Below are 18,012 nucleotides of genomic sequence, written 5' to 3'. Positions count from 1 at the left end.
CTATTCACAGTCACCAAAAGATGGAAACAACCCAAATGTCCATCAAATGATAAATGGATAAATGAAATGTGGTGTAGTCACACAATGAAATATTATTTAGCCGTAAAAGGAATGAAGTACTGATATATGCTACAACATGGATGAATCTTGAAAACATGCTTAAAGAAACCACACAAAAGGCCACATACTATATGGTTCTAGATTAATGGTTGCAGGGGATGGCAAGAAGAAAGAATAGGGAGTGATTGCTAATGTGTACAGGGTCTCTTCCTGGGGTGATAAAAATGATCTGGAATTAAGATAGTAGTGATGGTTGCACAACCTTATGAACATATTAAAAACCACTGAATTGTACGCTTTAAAATGATGAATTTTATGATAGGTGAATTCCAGCTCAAAAAAAATTTGAGACAGTCTACAAAATAATTGGCCAATCCTTTTCAAAAGTTTATAGTCATGAAAGACAAAAAAAAAAAAAAAAGACTTATGAACAGTCTCAGACTGAAAGGTACTAAAGAGACTTGACAACTAAATACAAACTGAATTGGATCCTGGAGCAGAAAAGGAACATTAGTAGGACAGGTGGCAAAATTTGAATAAAGTCTACAGATTAGTTAGTGTTGTATTAATGTTAAATTTATTCTTTAGATAATTTTAATATGACTGCGTAAAATGTGAACATTAGAGAAAGCTGGGTAAAGAGTATATAGGAAGTCTGTGTATTCTTTTTGCAAGTCTATAATTATTTCAAAATAGAAAGTTTAAAAAATGTATGTGATACAGGTTAGGGGCTGGCAGGTTTTTTCTGTAAAGCATCATACAGTAAAAACTTTAGACTCTGTAGACTATATGGTCTCTGGGGCAATGACTTAAGTCTGTTGCCAAAGACAATATGCAAATAAACAAGTATGGCCGTGTTCCAATAAAACTTTATTTATGGACATGAATTTGATTTTCCTATAATTTTCATATATCATAAAATATTATTTTCTCTTGCTTTATTCCCTATCACTTAAAAATGTAAAAAACATTCCTAGCTCACAGGCCATGCAAAAACAGGCAGTGGGGCCAGATTTGGACCACAAGCCATATATTGCAGACTTTTGCTCTAGGTCAGAATTTGCCAATGTACACTTCAATTAAAAAAAAAAGAGGTGCTTCACATCAATTAAGTTTGGCAACAGATTAAACAAGGTTAGACATATTTCTTTATTACAGGATATCTCAGTGCCTTTATTATGGTACTATATACTTTATTATGGTACTATAGGGTACTATATCCCTCCATAAAAGGGATAATGCACATGTAGCTTTTTCCAAACTTATTACCATAGGACACTTTTTTTGGAAGCATCTCTTCATACTAGTGGCCTGAATAACACACTATGTAAATGTCGATCCAGGTACTTTTTTAAAAAGACATTTTCAGATTGAGAAGTTTTAAAAACACCACCAAATTAAAATTATTTTACCCAGCACCTGGATGATATCTGAATAAGCATTTCACAACTTTTTTTTTCTTTTTTTTAATACTAGGAAAAACAAACAAGGCAAGAAGATAAACACAGATAGAAAGTCTTGGCTGAAACTCACTCAACCTTTTGCGGGGCAGGAAGCATGTGAACAGTATTGGATCATAATATGGAATCTTAGCTCCAAAGGGCAACATAAGCATTCTAACAGGTTTTCAAAAAGTGATCTTGGAGTTAATCACAAAATAAAGAGCTTTGATATTTGATTACAAAACTAAAGATACACTAGAAGCATTATCTGAAGATTATCCCTAAGTGAGGATGAACTGGTATGTTGAGTCCACAAAACGGAATGATTTTAAATGCTGGCTGGAATGTTAGTCAACAGACTGCAAAATTATCTTGGCAGACAAAACATCTATACAGCACACTGCTGGAGAAAGGATAGAGATTTATGTCTCAGGGAGGAACGGCTGGCCTAAACAACCTCAAGGGATCGGTCTGAGACTCAATTGTGTGATCCAAAGAGTTCACTGGCTTCTCTTGATCAAACAAACTCTTTAGAGGCATTTCCAAGTTGTTCTAAGAAAATAAACTACAAACCAATGCGGTGGGGACCTTGCTTGGTTATTCACTCAACAAACATTTTAAGGAGCCCTCATCAGATGGGCCATTCCAAAGTCCTTGAAAAGGATGGTTCACAGGACAACCAGGGAGAGATTTTATAAGATGTATCACATTCAGACCCACTGGCCTTACTTCCAGAAGATGTAGGCTGGGGGGATGGAGGTGTCAGGAAAAGAGAGCAGACAAAAAAAGTCAGTCAGTCAAAAAGATTCAAAATAACTACTCAAAATCAGACACTTTGAAGTTGGAAAGGACTGTCATCTAATACTTGTACACCTCCTTCAACAGGGAGTTCATTACCTTTGGAGGCAATCCATTCCACTGCTGGTCACCTATGACTAGCATTAAGTTCTTCTATTAAGTCAAAATCTTCCTGTAGAATCCACCTATTGGTCTCAGTTCAGCCTCTTTCGACCGCAAAGATGACATAGAAGCCCTCTTCACCATAACTATTTTTTTTTTCAGGTTTTAGAGACAGTTCCCTTCCATTTTCCCCTTTCTGGGATAAAGACCAGTTCTTTCAAAGATCCTGAAGAGGCTCCAGCTGCCTCAAAGCAAAGAACGGGTATCTAGTACTCACGGCAGGAAAGCACTTAACATCAGTGAGCTTCAAACATCAGCAAGTACAGGACCGCCCTGTCCCCCCCCCACCCCGCCCCCCAGGCGTCTGTTCAAAACGCAGTTTCTCATATTGCGACCCAGATTCAAAATAAGAGGTCTTGCGTCCCCCAAGGCAAAGCATGCACCCACATGGCAGTTCAAAGCGGATGGGAGAAGAAAAGTATTTTGAGAAACATTGCCCTGTTTTACAAATGATGATATTGAGGCCCAGCACAGGGAAGGGATTTGGCCCAGATCGCACAATTGGCTATTGGCGGCGAAGTCTCGAAAACGGGTCTCTTTCCTCCCAAGCCCATCTCTGTTCACCACGCTTCCCGGCCCCGCCGGCTTCTCCACTCGGGGCAAACTCATTAAAGGCACATCTACATGAGAGAGGCGGCCGCGAGCGGAAGACACTCGAGTGAGTCCCTGCCTGGAAAGGAGAACTCGTGGGGAGCCTCAGTTTCCCGAAACTATAATTACGGGACGAAAGATCACAACACCAGTCGACCTCTCTTTTGGAATGGAAGGCCCCAGGCAGAGCCAGGTTTGTCCCCTGAGCTCAGGTGTCGCGGCCCGGGGGCCGGAGAAGGCGGAACCCTGTCCTCCGCCCGCGTCCCTCAGTCTCGATGGCCCCTAGCGCTCCCCTTCCCCTCAGCCCAAGTACCTGCCGCTGCTCAGCTAACGCCACCAAGGCCTCCGTCAGCCGTGGGCTTCGCGAGTCTGTCAGCTTACTCAAGTCGGTTGGGCCGGACCTCGGACCCCTCCTACGCGGACTCGGGTCACCTGACACAGAACCTCCTCTCTCCGAGAGACTTCCGGCCGCAACCGGAAAAGGTTGGTCCTTTGTGCTGTTCTCCCGGCCCACGCAGGAGACTCTAAGGTTCCGCCTGGAGGTAGGAAGTGGAGGTGAACATAGAGGCTGGTTGGCAGCTTTTCAAAGCGCCTGGGTCAGGGCAGAGAAACTTCCAGATAAGCTTGGAACATCTTGTTGCACCAGAATGTAAGGATGATGGGAATCCCAATCATGGGACTCTGTCAAAGGACACGAGGCTAACTCGAAGGAGATTCCACTGGCCGAATTGGGGCAATTTGAGCGTCAGAATAGGTATTGATAGTAACAGAGTAAAACTATCTGGATAAAATGGTAACCTGTGAGTCTTTACTGATATAAATCATGTGGATAAATAAATAGGAGTAAAGAGAAAATTCTTCCTTTTAGTAGAATGCCAATTTCCTTAAACCCGAGTTAGAAAAATCAATAACAAATGGTAAAACTGGAGGGATGGGATATTTACATAGTAAAATTGTCTCCCATAAGTTACTTATTGATTACAAAGGGAAAATCATATTTTTACAGCAGTGTAACCTCACAGAAGGAGTGAATCAAAGTGTTATGTTAATATCACCAGTTATAGGTCAAGTAGAGATCACGTGCCTCCTAATAAGATGCACCAAGGATACCACCTCTCTTCTGTGGTACTTATGTCCAAAATGCATAACCTGAATCTCATGAGAAAGCATGAAATAAACCAAAATAGAGGGACACTGCAAAAGAGCTATAAGTATCATGAAAGACAATGACAGGCGGAGGTACTCTTCCAGTTTAAAGGAGACTAACAAGACATGACAACAGAATGTGTATGATTACTATAGCCTTATAGTACAGTTTGATATCAGGTAGTGTGATACCTCCAACTTTGTTCTTTCTCTAGAATGCCATGGCTCTTCGGGGTCTTTTATGGTTCCATATAAATTTTAGGATTATTTGTTCAGAATAGTTCTGCGAAAAATGCCATTGGTATTTTGGTAGGGATTGCGCTGAATCTGCAAATTGCTTTGGGTAGTATGGCCATTTTAATGATGTTAATTCTTCCTATTCATGAACACAGTATATGCTTCCATTTATTTGTATGTTCTTCAATTTATTTTTTCAGTGACTTATAATTTTCCGAGGTCTTTTACCTCCTTGGTTCAATTTATTCCTAGGTATTTTATTGTTTTTGATGCAATTGTAAATGGGATTGTTTTTTAAATTTCTCTTTCTGGTAGTTCATTATTGGTATATAAAAATACAACACATTTCTGAATTCTAATTTTGTATCTGCTACTTTACTGAATTCATTTATCAGTTCTAGTTTTTTGCTGGAATCTTTAGGGTTCGCTGTAGATAGTATCATGTCATCTGCAAATAAGGACTGTTTTACTTCTTCCTTTCCAATTTGGATGCCCTTTCTTCTTTCTTTCTTTCCTTCTTTCCTTCTTCTTTCCTTCCTTCCTTCCTTCCTTCCTTCCTTCCTTCCTTCTTTTCTTTCTGACTGCTGTGGCGAGGACTTCCAAAATTATGTTGAATAAAAGTGGTGAAAGTGGACATCCTTCTCTTGTTCTTGATCTTATGGAAAATGCTTTTATCTTTTCCTCATTGAATATGATGTTAGTTGTGGGTTTGTCATATACGGGCTTTATTATGTTAAGATATGTTCCCTCTATTCTCACTTTGCTGAGAGTTTTTAATCATAAATGGATGCTGGATTTTGTTAAACACTTTTTCTGCATCTATTGATATAATCATATGATTTTTATCTTTCGTTTATGTGGTGTATCACATTAATTGATTTGTGGATATTGAACTATCCTTGCATCCCAGGAATAAATCCAACTTGATCATGGTGTATGATCTTTTTTAATGTATTGCTGAGTTTGGTTTGCTAATATTTTGTTGAGAATTTTACATTTATGGTCATCAGGGATATTATGGCCTATAATTTTCTTTTTTTTGTAATGTCCCTGTCTGGTTTAGGAATCAGAGTAATGGTGGCCTCATAAAATGAGCTTGGGAGCCTTCCTGCCTCTTGAAATTTTTGGAATAGTTTGAGAAGAATATACACCTATTCTTCTTTGGATTTTTGGTAAAATTCACCTGTGATGCCATTTGGTCCAGGACTCTTGTTTGCTGGAAGTTTTTTGACTACTGATTTGATTTTGTTAGTTGTAATTGGTTGGTTTAGATTTACTGTTTCTTTTTGAGTCAGTCTAAGAAGATTGTATGTTTCTAGGAATGTATCCATTTCTTGCAGATCATGCAGTTTGTTGGCATATAATTGCTCGTGGTATTTTCTTATAATCCTTTGTACTTCTGTGGTGTCAGTTGTCACCACTCCTCTTTTATTCCAGATTTTATTTATTTGGGTCCTCTTTTTTTTTCCACGATGAGTCTAGTTAAAGGTTTATCAATTTTGTTTATCTTTTCAAAGAATCAGCTCTAGGTTTCATTGATCTTTTGTATTGGTTTTCTTCTCTGTTTCATTTGTTTCTTCTCTGATCTTTATTATTTCCTTTCTTCTACTCACTCTGGGCTTTGTTTGTTGTTCCTTTTCTAGTTCCTTTAAGTGTAAAGTTAGACTGTTTATTTGAGGTTTTTCTTGTTTCTTAAGGTAGGTCTGCATTGCTATGAATTTCCCTCTTAAGACTGCTTTTGCTTTGTCCCATAAATTTTGCATCATTTTGTTTTCATTTTCATTTGTCTCAAAGTATCTTTTGATTTTTTTTCTTGATCTCATTGTTAACCCATTTATTGTTTAGTAGGACGTTATTTAGCCTCCATGTGTTTGTGTGTTTTTCAATTTTTTTCTTGTAGTTGATTTCTAGTTTCATACCATTGTGATCAGAGAAAATGCTTGATATTATTTCAGTCTTCTAAAATTTATTGAGACATGTTTTGTGGTCTAACATGTGGCCTTTTTTGGAAAATGTTTCATATGCACTTGAGAACAATGTATATTTGCTGCTTAGGAGGAAATGCTCTAAAAATATCAATTAAATCCATCTGGTCTTGTGTGTCATGTAAGGCTGCTGTTTCCTTATTGATTTTTTTGTCTGGGAGATCTGTACATTGGTTTCAATGGGAGTATTAAAGTTCCCTACTATGACTTTACTACTGTTGACCTCTCTTTTTATGTCAATCAGTATTTGCTTTATATATTTAGGTGCTCCCAAGTTGGGTGCACAAATGTTTACTAGGGTTATATTCTCTTGTTGGAATGATCCCTTTATGATCATGTAATGTCCCTCTTAGTCTCTTATTATAGCCTTTGTTTTAAAGTCAATTTTATCTGATGTAAGTATTGCTACCTCAGCTTTTTTCCATTTCCATTTGCATGAAATATCTTTTCCATCCCCTTACTTTCAGTCTGTGTGTGTCTTTCAATCTGAAGTGGGTCTCTTGTAGACAGCATATGTATGGGTCTTGTTTTCTTATCCATCCCTATGTTTTTTGATTGGAGCATTTAATCTCGTGCACTTAAAGTGATTATTGATAGGTACATAGTTATTGCCATTTTATTATTCATATTTATGTTCTTCTCCCCTTTCTTCTTCTTAAAAAAGTCCCTTTAACATTTCTTGTAATACTGGCTCGGTGGTGATGAATTTAGCTGTTTTTTGGTCTGGTAAGCTCTTTATCGCACCTTTGATTTTAATTGATAGCCTTGCTGGGTGGAGTAGTCTTGGTTGTAGGTCCTTGCTTTTCATCACTTTGAATATTTTGTGTCAGTCCCTTCTGGCCTGCAAAGTTTCTGTTGAGAAATCAACGGACAGTCTTATGGGAGCTTTCTTGTAAGTAACTAGTTGCTTTCTCTTGCTGCTTTTAAGATTCTCTTTTTGTCTTTAACCTTTGGCATTTTAATTATGATGTGTCTTGGTGTAGATCTGTTTGGGTTCATCACTGACATGTGCTTCCTGGACTTGTATGTCTATTTCCTTCACTAGGTTAGGGAAATTTTCTTCAAATACATTCTCAATCCCTTGCTTTCTCACTTCTCTTTCTCGTACCTCTGTGATGCGAATATTGTTATGCTTGATGTTGTCCAAGAGGTCTCTTAAACTATCCTCATTTTTAAAAATTCTTTTTTCTTTTTGCTGTTCCAATTGGGTGTCTTGTCATATCTTCTAATTCACTGATTCTATCCTCTGCTTCATCTAACCTGCAGTTGATTCCTTCTAGTGTAGTAATTCTTCATTTCTGATTGCTTCTTTTTTTATGTTTTCTATGTCCTTTTTTATGCTTACCATCTCATTGTTGAAGTTCTCACTGAGATCATCTATTTTCCCCTTAAGTTCATTGAGCATCCTTAAACCAGTGGTAGGTTGCTTGTCCCTTGTGTGGGTTGTGTGTGCCCTCTTGTTGTAATTGAGCCTTGATTGCTATTGGCATGTCAGTGAGTGGAATTAACTCTTAGGCTGACTGGCTGTGAGGATTGGCCACACCCACAGCAAATGAACTGCTGTGTGGGGCTGACTCTATGGAGTGGGATTTGCTTCAGTGGACTTGTGTGCCTGTTGAGACTACCATTTGGGTATGCTGCTTGGGAGGGCTAATCAGGGTAGCTCTCTGTTGTGTTCTGAAGCCGACCTCCAGGTATGTTGGTTCTGGGGCCTCTTGGGAGGGGCTCCTGTGTAGACTAAGGTCAGCCACTGCCTCTGACTGGACCACGGCTACCTGGTAGGAGTTACAAAGCTATCTGTGGTTGGTCACTGCTTGTGCTGGACCTGGAGGCACATGAGAGAGGCCATTCTAACTGAGGCCAGCTGGGCTTGGGGCAGTTCAGCAAAAGACTCAGGGCAACCCAAGGCCCTAGATCATCTGCTGGCTACCCGTAAGGCTCAGCCACCGAAAGTGCCTCCAGTGGTGCATGAGCTGGGTGGGGAGGCATCTGAGAGAGTCACTAGTGTGGAGCGAGTAGGGTTCACCATGCCAATGCAGATTCAGATTTGTCTATGTTGGGGGAGGGCTCAACACAGGTGGCTGTCACTTCAGCCCTCGCCCTGAAGCTATACAACTCAGTCTTTCTATATGTCTCTGGAACCTCCTGAGTCGTTGTCCCTCCATGGAGCCCAGGGTGAATGCCTGCGAGTGAGTGAGTCTGTGTGCAGCCTTTTAAGGGGATGTCTGGGTTTGTAGCAGCCATCTATCTCACCTTGACAATAGGAATCCCTGCAGTCAATTTCACAGTTAAATTTTGTGGAGATTCCTCAGCACTGGAACACTGGGCTGGGGAGTCCAGTGTGGGATAGGGACCCCTTGCTCCTCCAGGGGAACATCCATGGCTGAGATATCCCTCCTGATGCTCAACTGCTACATGTGGTTGTGGGCCCAGCCCATTTCATATCTCTGCCCCTCCTACCAGTCTCGATGTGGCCTCTTCTTTATATCTTTAGTTATAGGAGTTCTTTTCAGCTAGTGTTCAGATGGTTCTCTAGATTGATTATTCTATAATTTAGTTGTAAGTTTAATGTAGTCATGGGAGAAGGCAAGCACAGCATTTACCTACTTCATCATCTTGACCAGAACTCTCAGCAATGGATTACTTATCTTGAAAATAGTAATAGCTAACATTTACTGAGCTTAACTAAGCACATGCTAATGGCTTGTTTGATTCTCACAGCAGCCCTATGAATAGTTTTGGTGATTATCTCCATTTTACAAATGGTTAAAGGAAAACTTTTAAAAGTTTCATAATTTTATCATTTAATTAAAAGTTCAAATCACATAGTGATAGGTGGTGGAGCTGTAATTTGCACCCAAGAAGTTGTTCTTTGGAGTTCTTGACACCCATCTGCATTGTTACATTAATTCAACAAACATTAATTAAGTGCCTACAGTTATCTCAGGGACTGTATTAGGGATTGGTTATGAGTAGGGGGTGAAGGTAGTAGATGAAATAAACAACTCATAGTTGAGATTCCTAATCTGCCAGGCTTCCTCTCAGGTTCCTGTGAACAAGGAATAACACAAAGTATGTGTCTAGTCACACAAACCTGGATTTGAGTCCAGCCTCTGATAAAAAGAAAAATAGCCCCTGATATCCAGGAGCTGGCCTGGCCTTCATTGGTTGGCCTTGGCATTCCATTGAGCATAAAAATGTCACAGAACATCAACATCTGATACGGCCACTCTGTGACTGTGATGGATCAAGACAATAACAGGATCTCTCCATAATCGTGTCTGAACCAGACAAAACATGAGCATTGTCTAAACTGCGAAAGTGATCAAACATTTCCCTATCCTGGCTCATATAAAGATTGCTGCTTCTCTACCAATTACAGCTTCAGTCTCAGTCTAGTCTTCCCTCCTAGATAAGATTTATCGAGGTACCCAATCATAGATAGTATCCAATCCAGATCAAAACACTGGTTTCTCAAAAATCCCGCAAATTAAATCCTAAATGTCTTTTTCAACACTATTATTGAGATGCCTCATCATTTCTCATGGTTCACATCCACCGCCTTCATTGTAACAAGTAATAAACCCAATTTGTTGAAACTTAGGTGTGTTCGTGGAGGTCTTTAATTGGAGGGCATTGAAAGCATCCATGCTCACTAGCTATATGACTTTAGACAGCAGTTTCACTTACAGAAGGCTCTGTTTCCTCATCTGCTAAATGAAGAGATTAATTCCTACCTCAGAACATTGTTGTGAGGATATAGAACAGGCTTAGCACTGAGTTAACTCTCGGTGTACTTTTAAAAATTTCTGCTTGAGCTATTACCTCCTTTGAAAAAGTCAGCACCATCATTATGAAAAGACGTTAAAGCCATCAGCTTCAATTAAGACAAACTTGCTGATTATGTTTCCCTTTGCTCCTTTTGTTCAGCCCACAAGGCAGACTAAAGAGTTCAACCTTTTCTTTGTCAGAAATGAGGTCATTCTCATGGTCTTTTCTGGAACACGATAACCACATTCCTGAAACTTTAATCTTAGGGAACCAGCACTGTTTATTTCTTCATGTTTTTGTTCTTAAAAACATTCCCAAGAAATAACAGAATTGGAACCACCAAACTTGGAAGAACTTCAACTTCAAAAATATGTCAAGCTATATCTTCTGTGCTTTAGCACACTAAGGTACTTAAAGACCCCAGAAGCCCTCTTGGTGATATTTACATTTATCCTGCTGAGGCCCAGCATGGATTTCATATTATTTGATGCCTACAACAAATTGTGCTAAAAAAAAATTCATTCCAGTGAGAAAGAATAAAATAAATAGAAATGTTCTGATTTCTTCCTCTGCTTGCTCTGAGCATCCCAAGGATTCTCAGTTTAGTCCTAATTTTCCTCCTGCCCCCATCCCCTCTTACTCCTCTAATAGTAATATTAATAATGGCAGCTGATATTTATTGAATGTTTATTAATGTGCCACACATTGTGCTAAGTAAGAGATATATGCAATTTGATCCTCATCCCATATTGTGAAGCAAGTATTATTACATATGATAAGCTAGAGGCCAAGAGAAGTAAAACAACATACCCAAGGCCACACAGCTGGTAAGAATCAGGCTCAAAATTGGAATCTGCCTTCAAAACCTGCTCCTATTGAAATGCTGCCTCACTACCCTGGCCCAGAGAGTAGGGGCTGTGAAGAGATGATGGGAGGGATGGGACTGGAAAGGAAGGAAAAGGCTGGGTCAGGGGGTGTGTGGGAATCCATGCAGGAGCATTCAAATCTTCTCCAGAGTGCAGAGGGACGGAGATTAGAAGCACAAGGCCATTGCAGGGCCTCAGAGGGAGCAGGGACCTGAGTCAAGGGTTTGAGGGGCCAGGAAGATTGAGTAATGGGAAAGTCAAGTTATTGGGTAGAAGAGGGTATGACTGAGGACCTGAGACAGGGAGATCAGGGAATCTGTGGGACCTTCTGGCCTATTTGATCTATTAAGACTCACAGGTTTCTCTCCTTCACTGTTCAATTCTGGGAGAGAAGATCCCAGGAACCAGCTCAGCTCTGATAGGTGGTGAGGTAGGTGTATGCGGCATCACTTTTTTCTCTAGTCTCTTCACCTGACCTGGGGTTGAAGGGTGGTGTAATGGAGGCATCTAAGTAACATCTATATTAGAAAGGACATATTTAGGATTTGGGCTTGTATTAGGTAATTTCGGGGAGGGTTAAGGAAGCAGGCTTTTGATTTGGCCTGTTCCCACCCCCATCCCACCCCAGGCCATCTCTCCTCTTAGGTACAGAAGGCTCAGAGAAGAAGACCATGTGTACAGACAGAAGAGAGAATAAGCCAGAAGAAGTACCCCATAATCCTCAACCCCAACCCTTCCACAGAGGAGGTAGATCAGTTAGGAGCATGGTCTCATTGGTTATCCGACTCAGGGCAAATGTGCAAATCCTTGCTGTGTGCCTTCAGGCATGTTGCCTAACCTCTGGGCCTCAAGATCCTCTCATTCTCTGTCCTAAGGTTAGGCTGAAGCTCATTGTTATCAAGCCTCCTGCTCCAGGGCAGCTTAAGATCCATTTCCTCTGCCTCCTGCTGGGGCCTGGCCCAGGGCTCTGTCCACATGGTGACCCTGCTGGCCAAGGGCAGTGTCTCACATGGGTCAGGATCAGAATGAACCAGCCTGAGTCCCCAGGGTCAGGTCTGGATAATATTATTTGTTTAGAGACATGGCCACTAGGTGGTATCAGGGCCATATTCTGGAATCTTCTGAGTACTGGGTCAGGCGGGCCCTATTTCTAGGAGTTATGTTTTTCTCAGAGGATTCTGGGATATTCCCAACACAGCAATGCTCTCTCAGGTCTTGGGCATAAGGCCCAGGCACCAAGGCCAAAGGCTGCCTGCCACCTGCTACATGGCCACCAGGAGGCAGCAAAGCTGATTCGGTGACTGGAAACTCCCAGGGTCTGGGGGCAACGAGGAACACTCTGCTTTCCCTCACCCTGCACCCCATCTGTTCACCTTCAGCCTCCCCCACCTCAGGAAATTGTTCCGCCCTTTGTCTATCTAGGTTCAGGCCAGAAACCTGGAAAACACTCTTTTTTTTTCCCCTCACTATTTATAATTTGCATACACAAATTATTAAAAAAAAGCTTCACGAAGTTTTACATACACATCCATGTAAGCACTATACAGATCAAGATACAGAGCTGTATTGTTGAATACAGTGGACTTTAGCCTCACGTAGTTACTGAGTGCTTGAAATGTGGAATCCAAATTGAGAAGCGCAGTAAGTGTAAAATACTCTCCATATTTCAAAGTCTTAGTATGAAAAAAATGTAAAATAGCTCATTGATAATTTTAAAGTGTTGATTACATGTTGAAATAGTATTTTACACATGGATTACATAAAATGTATTATTAAAATTGATTTCATCTGTTTTTAAACTGTGGCTAGGAAATTTAAAATTACATTTGTGGCTGTCATTAGAGTTCTTTTTTGTTCAGTGCTCGGGTAAACAGAGGCTGATTTATTCACCTGTAAAATAGGGACTCATAGAGGTGGAGTCATTAGCTGATATTTACAGTGCCCAACAATGGCAGAGTTAGGTGAGAAATCAGGTTGCTTTGAACCATGAGCCCATGGCTCTGCACAGTGTTCCCCAAGCACCCTGGCCTGAATGGACTGCCATTTAACCTCTTCCAAGGGTCATATCCCATTCGAGACTTCAGTCAGTCCTCAGTGGGGACCTAAAGCACGCTTGCCCATTCTGGTTTGGGAACATCAGGGAGGAGAGCTTCCTATAGGAAGTGATTAAACTGACACTTAAAGGATGAGATGAGTAGGAACAAGCTAGGTGAGAGAGCGGGAAAAGTGTTTTAGGTAAAGGGAACAGCATGTGCAAAAGTCCTAAGAGAGCCTGGTGATTGAGAAAATAAAAATAACTCTGTGTGGGTGGAACAGAGAAGTGGGGACCTGGTGATGTCAGCCAGGCTCAGATCCTGCAGGACATGGCAGGCTTCATGATGGCCAGGGCCAGGTCAGGAGATAGACCTGGCCAGGCTTGTGTTTTGGAAAGACCAGGCCTGCCACCATTTGGAGAACCCTTGTTCTAAGAGAGAAAACTGAGATCCAGAAAGGCAAAGGGCTTGTCAGGGTCATACAGTGAGCCAGAAGGTAGAGCCCAGAGGAGAAAGACCAGGCAAGTGTAAGAAAAGACCAGAAAAATGCAGACAGCCGTCCTCGTTCAGTTTCTCTAGGAGGCACTGGCTTTGGATGCCCACTAGGTGACAGCAGAGGCTGGACCAAATTCTGAGGGCTGGACCAAAATCAGGGCCCACCCTACTGCCCCCATTTCTTCTTGCTCCAATCTCCCTGGTCTAAAGATGAAAGGGCAGCTCCCTGGGTCCTCTTGTCCAGACCCCAGAGCAGCAAGGAGAGCCCTGGGTATCAAGAGACTCAAGGTCTGGTCCTAGCTACAACTCCCTTCTGTGGTTGACCTTGGGCAAATTCACAGATAAAACTGTGCTTGAAAATGAGTCCTTGGCTATAGAAATGGGAGAGTTTTTATTTAGTCTACCAAGGACCAAATTCTGCTGTCAGACCTTCCTCTGAGCTGCTTGATCCTCCTTTTATGCTCCCCACCCACTCTCTTCATCCTTTTGAGTGAGTTAGACTCCCAGGGTCTCTCAAGGGCCCCAAGGGCCAGGCCAATCCTAAGAGGGAAGGAGAAGATGTGAGCTAAATTCTCTGAGTTAAAGTCAACAAATAGCTCAGGTTTCAAACTCAGCCAGAGAGCCCTGTGTGAAATGAGAGAGTGGATAATAAGCCGCAGAGCTTTGGACAAGTCCAATTGTCTCCCAGTGCCTTCACTGTGAAGTTGGGTGAAGAGTTGCTGCCCTCCTTATCCTCGTCCCTGCTGGGTAGGGTTGCCAGATGTAGCAAATAAAATCACAGGACACCAGTTAAATTAGAATTTCAGATAACCAAAAAGTAATTGCAATATTTGGGGCATACACTTGCAGTAAAAATTATTCATTGTTTTCTGAAATGCATATCTAATTGGGCATCTATATTTTATCTGGTAACTCTACCACTTGGGTGTGGTGAGAATGTTAATGTCAAGTGCCATCTGAACAGGAGGAGTGATAACTTTCCACTCAGTATCATTCTGTCCCATACTCCAAGTTCCTTTGTGGCTCCCATGTCTAGCTAGACAGAGCTATCAGTGCCCATTCTGCCCCTTTGTTCCTGTTGGATTTTCCTACAGCTCTGAAGGTGGGGTCTCATACCACATGAAGAACTCATATGGGCTATTCATGGCATAATGTGGGTTCTTCTCCCTTGGTGAGCTCCTTTTTCATCCCCTGATCCTCACTACACCCCCGAAAAGAAAGAAAGGCAGGCATGAGCATCCCAAAGAGTAAATTACATCATGGAGATTCAGCCAAGGTGAATGACTTGCCCAAGGCTGCACAGTGAGGGGAAGTAAAACCAGGGGTTGAACCCAAAGTATGGATAAGGATCTGTTGAGCCTCTTAGGACCCCACTAGCAGGCTGGAGTTGGTTGAGGGAATAGAAGGGGCCCACATTCTGCAGGCTGGGGAACTGGGCATCAGTCACATTGCAATCCTGCCTGGCCCCTGCCTTCAAATCCCCTCCTAAATGGAGATCCTACTGACATATACAGTAGTCAAAGGCTACTACTGCATATCAATCACTGAAGCACTTTATATACACTCATATTAATCCTCATGAATAATTACTATTCTAATCTTCATTTTACTAATGAGACCCAGAGGCAGAAGGACTTGCCCAAGATCACACAGAAAGTAAGGGAAAAATTAAGATTCAAATCTGTATTTCTCTCAGGCTTATTCCATTCCACTGCACTGCTTGACCCACCCCAGGTATTGGATACACCTGGAGTTTCTAGGTAGAAAAATCAGTCTACAAACAATGACTTTTGTTTCTTCCTTTCAAAATCTGACAATTTGTTTTTCTTGTTTTTGTATTATTGCATTGGCTGGGGCTTTTAATAGCGTTAATAGTAGGAACCCATGACGTGTTTCTGAATGTTTCTGTGTTAGTTATGTATTGCTGTGTAATAAATATCTCAAAACTTAGTGTCAAAACAAACATTTATTATCTCACATAACTTCTGAAGGTTAGGAATTCAAGAGTAGTTTAGTTGAGTGGTTCTGGCTCAGGGTCTCACGAGGTTACAGTAAAGATGTCTGCCAGATTCCTTCAGAAAATATGCAAATGGCCAATAAGTACATGAAAAGATGCTCAACATCATTAGCCAACAGAGAAATGCAAACCAAAACCACTTCAGACACACTAGGATGGCTGTGACACAGACAATAACAAATGTTGGCAAGGATGTGGAGAAATCAGAATTCTCATGCACTGCTGGTGACAATATAAACTGAGGCAGCCACTTTGGAAACAGTCTGGCAGTTCCTCAAATGGTTAAAGATAGAAGTACCACATGACCCAGCAATTCCACAACTAGGTAGATGCCCAAGAGAAATAAAAAAATTTGTCTACATAAAAACTTTTACATGAATGTTCATAGAAGGATTATTCATAATAGCCCCAAAGTGAAAACAATCCAAATATCCATTAGCTGATGAATGGATAAACAAAATGGGGTGTATCTGCACAATGGGATATTATCCAGTCCTAAAAAGGAATGAAGTCCTGATACATGCTACAACACAGATGAACTTTGAAAACATGCTGAGTGAAAGAAGCTAGTCACAAAAGACATATTACATGACTTCATTTATATGAAATGTGCACAATAACCAATGCTATGTAGATAGAAAATAGATTAGTGGCTTCTCAGAGTTAGGAGGAGAGAGGAAGGCAGAATGACTGTTACCGATTACAGAATTTCTTTTAGGAATGATGAAAATGTTCTGGTGAAGGTAATGGTAATGGTTTTACAACTATGAACATACTTAAAATTACTAAAGTGTACACACTAAATGGGTGAGTTTTGTGGTATATGAATTATGTCTCAATAAAGCTATCCTCCCCCCCCCCAAAAAAAATGTCAGGTGGTGCTATTCTCATCTGAAGGCTTGATTGGGCCTTAAGGCTCTGCTTCCAAGTGGCTCGCTCATATGGCTGTTGACAGAAGGCCTTAGTCTTCTACCTGGAAATCTTCTGGGGATGGTCCTGTAGCCACAGATTTCTACTTCTTAGCCCTGGCATCTTCTGGAAAACGACTGCCTTATGGGCTTCTTCCCCCAGTGCCAGACTCCATCTGCCCCATTGGGTTACCCTTCGTAGTCTGCAGTGGGGGCTGCCCCAGCCAAATGGGTGACTAAGTTCCCAGGTGTGGCAGCCATCAGCATCTGCAGCAGCACTGGAGCGGGTGCCACTCTCTTCCTGAGCAGCCCCCAACCAATGACTGGGCTCAGCTGGGGCACTAGGGCTTGGTCACTTCTGCCCGCTGGGGCTCTTCTGCAGGCAGTGTTTGTACCAGTGCTCCCTGTTGGCTGGCAGAGACTTGGAGTGGCACTGCAATGTACCCAGCCCTCCTTCCCTTCTTTCTCCCCATAGATGTCAGACCTGCAACACAGTCTGAAGGCTTTCTCTACCCACTCCTGCTTCCTCTCTCTTGATCTTTCACAGGCATTTTCTCCAATAAATCTCTTTCTTGCACTTCTAACTCAGTCTTGGTGGTGGCTTCCTAGGGGACCCAGCTGATACCCAGGCCCTGGCTCCTCCGTGCCGCCAGAACCCTTACCCCTAGGAGTTGTGTTCTTTCCCCATCCCCTGTCTTGAGCATACTCTGTTCCCCATCCCCTCCTCTCTCTGTCTAGGCCCTCACCCTGTGCCTGGTACGTAGTAGACACTCAGTAACTATTTGTTTTCGAATGAACGCAGAACATTCTGGAGCTAGGCACTGTTGGCACCGGTCTCCTGGCACAGAGAGCTGTAGAGAGCCTTCCGGATGGGCTGAGAGGGCCAGTTCCAAGGGGCAGAGGGAGAGCACCTTCTAGGCAGTGGGGTGGAAGGTCCTGGAGTGGGGAGTCTGTGAGAGAGCCGAGAGTCTCCCAGGGCCAAGGGAGGCCCCCCTCCTCAGCAAGTCCGATCTGGTTTCTCTCCTGATTCACTCTGTGACCCCTGGCGAGTCACTTTTCTTCTAGGGCCTCACTGTATCCATCTGGACAGTGGGATGAGAAACCTTGCCCTGTCTGTCTCCCCAGGGAGGGGCAGGAGTTGTGAGAATCAAATGAGACTAATGCTGGGAAAATGTGAACAGGAAGGGCGGGGCCAACTGGGTCCTGGGCCTTGGGTCAGAATGTGGAAGGGAGAACAGACAGAGAAGGGTAGAAGAGAGGAGAATTAGAAGAGGCAGACACACACACACACACAACAGAAAAACATGAGAGCTAGAGAGGGAGTGAATGAGAGAGAGAGTATATATATAGAGAGAGAGAGAGAGAGAGAGAGAGAGAGAGAGAGAGACCAAAAGACAGAAAGAAATAGAGGAAACAGAAGATGAGAGACAGAAAGAGGGAAGGAGAAAGGAAGAAAAATTAAGAAAAATGGGAAAAAGAAGGAAAGTGAGAGTGGGGAGAG

At 42.1% G+C, this 18,012-nt stretch overlaps 1 protein-coding gene across 1 annotated transcript in view; it reads right to left on the bottom strand.

Moving 5' to 3' along the window:
• Nucleotides 1-3,529, bottom strand: part of RNF185 (ring finger protein 185) — a 29,157-nt gene extending 25,628 nt beyond the window's left edge. The window contains exon 1 of the mRNA XM_039862024.1: nucleotides 3,367-3,529. The gene's annotated coding sequence lies outside the window, so the exon portion shown is untranslated. The remainder of the gene's footprint in view (nucleotides 1-3,366) is intronic.
• Nucleotides 3,530-18,012: the final 14,483 nt, after the last annotated feature.

The sequence above is a fragment of the Pteropus medius genome, unplaced genomic scaffold (genome assembly GCF_902729225.1).
Source record: "Pteropus medius unplaced genomic scaffold, Ma_sr-lr_union100, whole genome shotgun sequence".
Taxonomy (NCBI): domain Eukaryota; kingdom Metazoa; phylum Chordata; class Mammalia; order Chiroptera; family Pteropodidae; genus Pteropus; species Pteropus medius.
Note: the sequence above shows the minus strand (reverse complement) of the source record. Positions and strands in the feature narration are given on the sequence as shown.